Source organism: Triticum urartu, chromosome 3 (assembly GCF_003073215.2).
Source record: "Triticum urartu cultivar G1812 chromosome 3, Tu2.1, whole genome shotgun sequence".
Taxonomy (NCBI): domain Eukaryota; kingdom Viridiplantae; phylum Streptophyta; class Magnoliopsida; order Poales; family Poaceae; genus Triticum; species Triticum urartu.
Window position 1 is genome coordinate 480696126 of NC_053024.1, and position 10211 is coordinate 480706336.

Below are 10211 nucleotides of genomic sequence, written 5' to 3' on the forward strand. Positions count from 1 at the left end.
AATTGCAAAACCAAATTATGAAAAAGGCCTTATGAAAATGAAGCCACTTTATTTGCAAACAGCCGCAGATCTGGGCCATCGCTTGGTCCCGATGAACAACTCCCACCTCTGCTCACCAGCAGAGCTCCAATGAAGTTTCGCATTCCACCCAGTCACGATGTCATCATAGTCCTCTTGAAAATAGATCAAACTAACAATTAGATATGCTTGCATTTTTTGTAGAATATTAAGATATGCTTGCTAGGAACATAGAAAGAATGGAGACTTCTAAACTGCCAGTTCATGGTTGGGCCTGTTAAGGGCTTACCTGACCGAAATCAGCCAGAAATTCATCTTTGTTCTTTTCAACTTCGGCTAGCTCCCTCTGTAAAACTTTCAGGAACTGAAATGCGGAAATCGGCATTAATTAGTATTGTATCCAAGAAACTGCTCTCTGCATCTTTGTGGAGGAAAACATAATCACTAAAAGTTGCAAACCAACGAGCTGGTGAGGGAATAACCTGATCAGTGCGGTCTTCAGCAATGACATCATGGAAACCAACATTCTGTAGCATCTGCATAGTTTTGATGTATACAAGTTAATGGAGATCAACATTTTCTTACACAAACAGCACTAACAATATATCATCGCAATTAAGTGGCACCTGTCCATAAGCCTCTACATTATAAAGGTTGTAACCCCTCTGCTTAATGTATGTCGCAAACTCTTCAGATGGTTTCTTGGACTCCTACAGTAATCACTGATTAGGACCTTACCCCCAGGTTTTAGCCATTTGAAGAAACTTCTAAACAAAGCGGGTTTATCCTGCAAATACAAAAGCAGCACTAGTCATAAAACTGTTATTCTGGCACCAAATAAGGAATGGCATAGAGAGTAATTGTTGGGGAACGTAACATGCAATTACAAAAAAATTCCTACGATCATGCAAGATCTATCTAGGTGATGCATAGCAAGGAGAGGGATAGAGTGTGTCCACATACCGCCGTAGACCGAAAGTGGAAGCGTTAGGTTAACACGGTTGATGTAGTCGAACGTCTTCGCGATCCAACCGATCAAGTACCGAACGTACGGCACCTCCGAGTTCAGCACACGTTCAGCTCGATGACGTCCCTCGAACTCTTGATCCAGCAAAGTGTCGAGGGAGAGTTTCGTCAGCACGACGACGTGGTGACGGTGATGGTGATGTGATCCGCGCAGGGCTTTGCCTAAGCACTACGTGAATATGACTGGAGGAGTAAACCGTGGAGGGAGACGCCGCAGACGGCTTGGAACAATTGGTGTGTCTCCAAGGGGTGCCCTGCCCACGTATATAAAGGAGGGAGAGGGAGGAGGCCGGCCCTAGGGGGCGTGCCAAGTGGGGGGAGTCCTACTAGGACTCCCGGTCCTCGTAGGGTTCGCCCCCCCCCTCTTATTCCTTCTCATGGAGGGGGGAAGGGGCGAAAGAGAGGGAGCACGAGAAGGAAAGGTGGGCGCCGCCCCCTCCCCTAGTCCAATTCGGACTCCCATGGGGGGCGTGGCCACCCCTTGTGGGCTGCCTCCTCTCTCTCTCTCCTATGGCCCATAGTGGCCCATTACTTTCCCCGGGGGGTTCCGGTAACCTCCCGGTACTTCGAAAAATACCCAAAACGATCCGGAAGCGTTCTGGTGTCCGAATACTACCGTCCAATATATCAATCTTTACCTCTCGACCATTTCGAGACTCCTTGTCACGTCCGTGATCTCATCCGGGACTCCGAACAATCTTCGGCCACCAAAACACATAACTCATAATACAAATCGTCATCGAATGTTAAGCGTGCAGACCGTACGGGTTCGAGAACTATGTAGACATGAACGAGACATATCTCCGGTCAATAACCAACAGCGGAACCTAGATGCTCATATTGGTTCCTACATATTCTACGAAGATCTTTATTGGTCAAACCACAATGAAAATATACGTTATTCCCTTTGTCATCGGTATGTTACTTGCCCGAAATTCTATCGTCGGTATCCTCATACCTAGTTCAATCTCGTTGCTGGAAAGTCTCTTTACTCGTTCCATAATGCATCATCCCGCAACTAACTCATTAGTTACATTGCTTGTAAGGCTTATCGTGATGTGCATTACCGAGAGGGCCCAGAGATACCTCTCCGATACTCGGAGTGACAAATCCTAATCTCGATCTATGCCAACCCAACAAATTAACACCTTCGGAGACACCTATAGAGCATCTTTATAATCACCCAGTTACATTGTGACGTTTGATAGCACACAAGGTATTCCTTCGGTATTCGGGAGTTGCATAATCTCATAGTCAAAGGAATATGTATAAGGCATGAAGAAAGCAATAACAATAAAACTTAACGATCATTATGCTAAGCTAACGGATGGGTCTAGTCCATCACATCATTCTCTAATGATGTGATATCGTTCATCAAATGACAACACATGTCTATGGTCAGGAAACTTAACCACCTTTGATTAACGAGCTAGTCAAGTAGAGGCATACTAGGGACACTCTGTTTTGTCTATGTATTCACACATGTATCAAGTTTCCGGTTAATACAATTCTAGCATGAATAATAAACATTTATCATGATATAAGGAAATATAAATAACAACTTTATTATTGCCTCTAGGGCATATTTCCTTTAGTAATCACCAATTGTGGATGCAAACACATCAAATTTTTTGTAGATGCAAAACTAAGCATGATTGTTTTTACATTTATCCTACCAAGATTCGCACTAGCCCAAGATGGTATCCATACTTCAAGGTGAGCACTTGATATGTTGTTGTAGTTCATGCCTTGATATGTTGTTATTGTTCTATAGTAGACTAACAACATATTGTAATGACATTCCAGGATTGCATTGGAGCAATAGATGGTACTCATGTCACTGCCAGAGTGCCAAGGTCACAAGCTGCAGCATATAGAGATAGGAAGCACTACACAAGCCAGAATGTGCTAGCTGTTGTTGACTTCGATCTGAAGTTCACATATGTGTTGGCTTACTAGGAAGGATCGGCACATGATTCTAACATTCTTAGTGACAGCATGATTCATCGTGATGGCATCAACATCCCCGATGGCAAGTTCTACCTTGGAGATGCTGGTTATGCATGTCGGCTAGGTGTTCTTCCACCCTTCAGGAAAACTAGGTACCATCTGAACGAGTTTCTTGGTAGGAACTATCCTAGGACTCCTCATGAACTGTTCAATCTCAGACACTCAAGCCTTAGAGTGACTCATCAACTCGTCATTGCAGGATCCAGTTGTGAATGATGCAACATCCAAGAACAAGCTTCACCTGGGTAGGGTAAGGGTGGAATGGCTTCTGATCCAAGATCTTAAACCTGTTCTTCAGAGCTCCAAAGGCCCTCTCAACTCCGGCCATGGTATGCAGGTGTTCGACAATGAAGCGTGGAAGAACAAAATGTTGGAGTGGGCTCAGGCAATGTGGGATAACAGAGGTCAGACAAGGATCTAAAACAGAAGAACAAGAGGAAGAAGAAGAAAGAGGCAGCAGCAGAAGCGAGGAAGAGGAAGCAACACATCAGTAGTAGAGGAAGAGGAAGAGGATGAACTTGCACCTAGTTAGCATCATTGAACTTTCCTTATTCCTCCATGTTGGCTCTTAATAACTTGTATTGTTATTTGCTAGTAGCTAGGATAAACTGCCATTTGTTTTCTAGCTAGGACGAAACAATGTTCAGTGTCTGTGGTAAGATCACCACTAGTGAGAAGTGGTGATCACATTTTTAGCCGTTTGCAACCAAACAACATGTTGTTTGTTTAACAACAGCAACACAGGCAACCAAACAGTGTGCTGCCTAGTTGATTCCCTCATGCAGAAAGTCTAATGCAGGCAACCAAACTACATGCAGATATTGGTTTTTAGCCTGCATTTGACCAGATGTTGATTTTTAGCATGCACTTGCCCAATGAAGAAAAATGGGTCTTGACTAATGTTTAGGGACCCTGTCAGCAACAAGAGAGAATTAACTTTCTCACTTGGTTTCATGATTTCTATATGCCAGATGACACTGATTGGATTATTGTGGGGGATTTCAACTATGTTAGATACCCACACAACAGGAGCAGAGAAGGTGGCAACATCAATGATATGCTTCTTTTTAATGAGGCTATTAACAAGTAGGCCTTAATTGAGATTCCACTCAAGGGAAGAAAATGTACTTGGAGAAAAATGCAGGAGGCTCCATTACTTGAAAAGCTTGATTGGGGCTTCACATATGAATCTTGGACACTCAAATATCCAGCTACATTTGCTCTACCACTAGCCAAAACCACCTCAGATCATGTTCCAATCAAAATCTAAATTGGCTCCTCTGTCCCTAGATCAAACATCTTCAGATTTGAGAATTACTGGTTGGAACACCACCAGTTCAAAGATGTGGTTAAGAATATTTGGTCCCAACAACTTGATGAACCAGATAGTGTCGTGGTTCTAAGTCTGACAGTATAATGGGGGGTAGGAATGTAGAGGCAAGATCCTAGCTATGGAGGAGTTGTACATGCGAGTTTTACGAGTTCAGGCCCTTCTCGGAGGAAGTAACAACCCTACGTCTCAGAGCCCGGAGGTGGTCGACTGGATTATATGCGTGTGTGTGTTACAGGGGGGTGCGAACCCTTGTCCCTGAGGAGGGGGTGGCTTATATAGAGTTTGCCAGACCCCTCCCGCCCTTAGTTACAAAGGGTTTAAGGTACATAAAGATGGGGACGTTACTGGTAATTTCACACCCTAGCTAGTTCAAGCATTAGAGTGTGCATCATGTTTAAATTTCTCTTAAATTTGAAATGGGGAAGGCAGAAACCCCCAACACCCCCCTGGAAACAACTAGGGTTTACTAAAATTATTTTCAATGAACCTGAAATGCCCTTCTAAAAAGTTCACCCTCTTTGTCTTGGGTTAAAACCTCTGGCAAAATTGGTGCACATTTTCCTAGGTCAACAGAAGGTCATTGAGTTAAATCATAAGTATTTGAATTTGGGCATTTAAATGGTATAAAATAATTTAAATGCTCAAATAATTCTGCAAATAAATGTTTGCTGTTGGAAATATTCTAAACAGAGCCCACATTTATTTTCAAGATTTTTGGAAACGTTTTAGTATTTTAATTAAAGCCCAACAGTTGCAGTTAATAGAAAAACAGAAACAATTAGAAAAAAAGGAGAGAGAGGGAAGCTACCTGGGCCTTACCTGTGCTGGCCCAGCCCACCTGGCTCGGCCCAGCCGACTGGCTGCCAGTCGTCCTCCTCCTCACGCCAGAAGGACGCGGAGCACGTGGCCGGCGCCCGCGGCCACACGCCGGCCACCTCCTGCTTCTGCCGATGTCCTGGAGACGTCCAGGGATGCCACACGACCCCCACGTCCCCCCTCTCATCCTCGCTCACTCTCCCCCTCGTCTCCCTCACTCTCTCCCGCGATGCCCGAGCGCGTTCCTCGCCGCCGTTCGCCGTAGACGACGCCAGAGCCACCCCCTCGCCCCTCCGACAAGCCAAATCGCTCCACCACGACGCCCTCGCCCTCCCCACCGAGCCACGCTTCGCCAGAGGCCCTGCATCGCCGCTATCGCGCCGTCTTCAACCTCGGTACCCGCCGGACGCCGTTCCTCGATTCGCCTCGCTCCGGTCACCCCCGAGCCCACTGAGCTGCTCATCGACCTCTCTGTGAGCTTCGCCGCCTTCCCCCTCTTCTTTCCCACGCATTTGCACCCTCTAGGCCATAGTTCCACCATGGCCGAAGCTTGTCTCCGCTCGAGCTCGTCGCCGGCATCGCTCCAGCGACCATTTGGTCCTCCCGTGCTATGCAACATGCTTGCCGCATCGCGTAGTGCCCCGCTAGCGCTTCAGTTTCCGTGTTTGCACGCCGCAGCCCACTCCCCACACATGGCCGAACTCCGGCCGCCGCCTTGGAGCTCGCCGTCGTCGTCTCCGGCCACCGTAGGCCCGGCCTCCACCACCACTAGATGCGCGACTGCAAGAGCTCTCCAACGAGCCCAAGAACGGCCTCGCCCGTGCCCTGTGGGCATTTTCCGAGCTGCGCCACCGTCTCGGGCCTCGCCGGCGTCGAGTCGCCGGCGAGTTTGACCCAGTTTGACTCCTGGGTGGGCCCAGGTAGACCCCCCTGAGTCTATGAAAGGTGGGGCCGGTCTGCTAACTAATTTAGGATTAGTTTTAATTAATTTTAATTAAATCAGTCACTGACATGTGGGCCCAGGCCCCACTGACAGCTAATTAGTGTTAATCTAATCCTGTTAATTAGCTGAGAGGCTGACAGAAGGGGCCCACCAGCCAGGTTTGACCTGGGCTGGCGCCTTTGACCTGCTGAGATCAGCATGACGCAATGCTGACGCAGTAATGCATTTTCTGGATTTATTTTTATTCAGGAATTTCCAGAAAATAGTTAAAACTTCTAAAAATCATAGAAAATCAACCATAGCTCCAAATGCAAAGATTTATATATGAAAAATGATCAAAACAATTCAATCTATCCATCTGTAATGGTTTAATGCATGACAAAACAAGTTTACCTTACTGTTTAAGCATAATAAGGAAATGCACTATTAAGGCCATGTTTAATGAGCTAATATTTGAATCTTTGATTCAAATGAGTTCATTCCTTTCTGTTATAGCTTGCATTAGGCCAAGACACATTCATATTGCCATGTCATAGCATGCATCATATTGTTGCATATCGTCATGTGTTGATTGTGTTCCGATGTGTTCTTCGTGGTAGGTTCTGCCTCCGAGGATATTCACGAGTATCCAACTGAAGGGCAGTATCCCACTACCACTCCATCAGGCAAGCAACCATTGATCATTCCGATACAACCCATGTTCTCGCTTCTGCTCTTGTTTACTGCATTAAGACAACGCGTTTCAATCTGCTGTGTGCTACAGTAGTTGAACCCTTATCCTCTGCATGACCTGTCATTGCCACAGTAACTAGATGAAACCCACTAGCATGTGTAGGAGTTGATTGAGCCATGTATGTGATTCCTACCTTGCTATGCCTGCTATGCTTAGAGTTGTGACAGGTCTGGTTCATCTGGGTGATGGGCTAGAGTGAAATGCTTATGTCGGTAATGTGAGGGATGTGTTGAACATGTTTTGGTAAAGGTATCGATGAGAGGCCATGTAGGAGTACATGGTGGGTTGTTTCATTGAGGCCGTCCCTAAGAACTGAGATCTGTATGTGTGATTTAAGATGCAGTTACTACCGTACATTGGGCCCGAAACCAATGGACCCTCTCGGCTTCTTAATCACCCTAGTACTCTGTCCAGGAGTTGCAAATAGTTTCTGGTGTTTGTAGGTTATGTGTTGGCGGACGTGCGTAGCGCTGACCCTAGGGGTGGGCTATGTTGCGGTAGATACACCGTGGCCGGGTATGCCGGGCGTCTGTTTGGCGTCTCGGGACCCTGTTCACATCGTTCGGGGCCGTATGTGGAAACCTCGGCCGGACTCCCTGCGGATGGAACCTGGATAGGCGATAAACCTGGACTAGAGACTTAAGTGTTAGGTAGGCCGTGGCCGACACCCTCGCTGGGCTTCCGCTTGAAGATTGCTGAGTACATGTCGTGTAAACGGCGGTAAGTGGTGAAAGCGTGTATGAAGAAGTACACCCCTGCAGGGTATGAAACTATTCGAATAGCCGCGTCCGCGGTAAAGGACTACTTGGTTGCCTATACAGTTCATAGCCAAGTTAATGGATACTACTAAAAGACTCAAGATAAGTGTGAGTACCGAGGATGGCCCTCTCGTAGGATGACGAGGGAGGATCCCCGGTGGAGTATTGTGTTGGTGAGTAGTGGACTCGTGTGCGAAAACTATTTTACTAGTGAAGTTCCGTAGGATAGCTTAGCCAAGAGTCAAAGCTGGCTTGCTACATTAACCCCACCACCTTCTTGAGAATAAGCATGTTTAGTAGGTTCTGATGTAAGACTTGCTGAGTACCTTTGTACTCATGTTTGCTTAATTACTGTTTTCAGACGACAACACCGCCCCCTCCGATGGGTTCTACGTAGACCTTGACGTCGACGAGTGACTAGCCACCCAGGTGGTGATCCTGGCCATGGAGGGCCCTATGTAGATAGACAGGCTTCGAGAAGCCTTCTTTCTTTCTAGAGACTGTACTCAGACTAGTTGCTTCCGCATGTGCTTGTATGATTGAATGACTTGAGTGTCGGGTCATGTGACCCCTATCTGTATGAACTTGTTATGTATGGCTCCCTGGAGCCTTTAAATAAAGTACTTGAGTTGTAGAGTTTTGTTGTGATGCCATGTTGTATGTACTCATATCGGGCATATTGTGTGTATGATTGAAATGCTTGGTATGAGCGGGATCCGACAATCTAGTTGTTTATCCTTGGCAGCCTTTCTTATGGGGAAATGTAGTCTAGTGTTCCTCGAGCCATAGTAGTCCGCTACAGCCCGGTTCACCGGAGTCCTACTAGCCTAGCACTACTGTTCAGGACACTTGACTGGACGGCATGTGTTTCACTTCATTCCTATGTCTGTCCCTTCGGGGAAATGTCACGCTGTGACTTCCGGAGTCCTGCCTAGCCTGCTACAGCCCGGGTTCCCCGGAGTCCTGTTAGCCCAGTGCTACAGCCCGGAATCAATCGCTGATGACCGACATGCTCGATATGATTCATGTATGCCTGTCTCCATAGGTCTGTGCCGCTTTGGGTTCATGACTAGCCATGTCGGCCCGGGTTCTCTGTCATATGGATGCTAGCGACACTATCATATACGTGAGCCAAAAGTCGCAAATGGTCCCGGGCCATGGTAAGGCGACACTCGTGGGATACCGTGCGTGAGGCCGCAAAGTGATATGAGGTGTTACCGGCTAGATCGATGTGACTTGGAATCGGGGTCCTGACAGGTAACGCCTGCAATAAGGATACATAATGACCATTAAAGCTATGACTTAATTCCCGACCGTTGCAGAGTGGAGTGGCTCTAGATCTTCTGGTAGTCGAGTGATTGTCCATACGGTCGAGTGTCTTCGAGACAGTCGAGTGGAACATAGCTTCATGGTCGAGTGGATGATGATTTTTCTTCGAATGCTTCTGGCTCCTTTAGAGATGTCCTTGGGAAGGGTATCTTGGACAGATCCATGACCCTACCCTAGGTACATAGCTTCATCATTAGCCCCCGAATGGATCAGGGTTTGAGTGAGGAAGGAGTTGAGAACACTTCCGACTCATTTTTCGTGCTATGAGTATATCTTGTTCTGGATCAATGAACTGAGGTGATGACACCAACTTCTTTTTCAGTCGCCTTGATCCATTCTTAGTTTTTGTCGAGTGAACTTTTACTGAAGAGTTCCGAGTGATGATGCGGAGGATGTCTTTCGTCTGTCAAGTTGTTCTGCTGTCCGCAGATTTCGCGGGATTCGAATTTTGGGAAGCGCGCCAGGCGGGGGAGGCCGCGGTAATCGGGACGGATTAGGCAGGTCGCCTCAATCCCCGTGCCACCTTTTCTCCACGTATCACGCGCGCGACTGTTGTAGGATTTGATAAGATCGTCTCGGCCTACAAGTTAGTCACTCAGAAGTGTCCTCATAAAAGGCACCGGAACGGGCTTTTGAACAGTGCGCCCTCATTCTCCTTCTTCTTCCTCAGATTTCTCCACTGCACCTGCTTCCGCTCTCGGTGTCATAGCCCCGCTCGGACTCGATTCGCTGCCATGGGGAAGGAGAAGATGGTGGCGTTGGAGAGTGCAAAGAAGGCGACGGCGAAGGAGAAAGGGAAGAAGATCTTCGTCGAGGTCTGGCCTGTCGCTTGGCTGGATCCAGGGCGACTGGATCCGCTCGACAATCAGTCAAGATGACATTGACGACCTGGATGAGGGGGGACTGATCCCTCACCAATCGGCGCGGCTCCCGGGGAACGAGATCGAGCCGTAGCCGCAGGAGGGTGAGTGCGTCCTCCTCGCCACTCATGTCGACCGCGGGTTTTCTTTGCCTCCCCACCCTTTCTTTCATGGTTTCTTGAACTTCTTCGGGGCTCAACTCCACCACTTTACTCCAAACACCATCGTGTATCTCGCTGCTTTCTTGTCCATGTGAGAGAATTTCTTGGGCTGCCGATCGCACTGGGGTCTCTTCAAGCACATATTCATGTGTCGTTCCCAGACGGTCAAGAAGGCCAACCTGAGTGACGAGAGTACGCACATGACACAGATGTGCGGAGGCCTT

The 10211-nt window shown here is 47.5% G+C and overlaps 1 protein-coding gene across 1 annotated transcript in view; it reads right to left on the bottom strand.

The window, feature by feature from the left end:
- Positions 1-326: 326 nt before the first annotated feature.
- Positions 327-10211, bottom strand: part of LOC125544470 (phosphomethylethanolamine N-methyltransferase-like) — a 79736-nt gene continuing 69851 nt past the window's right edge. Inside the window, exons 9-11 of the transcript XR_007299498.1 lie at positions 645-805; positions 501-554; positions 327-382 (exon numbers count right to left, since the gene is read on the bottom strand). The gene's annotated coding sequence lies outside the window, so the exon portion shown is untranslated. The remainder of the gene's footprint in view (positions 383-500; positions 555-644; positions 806-10211) is intronic.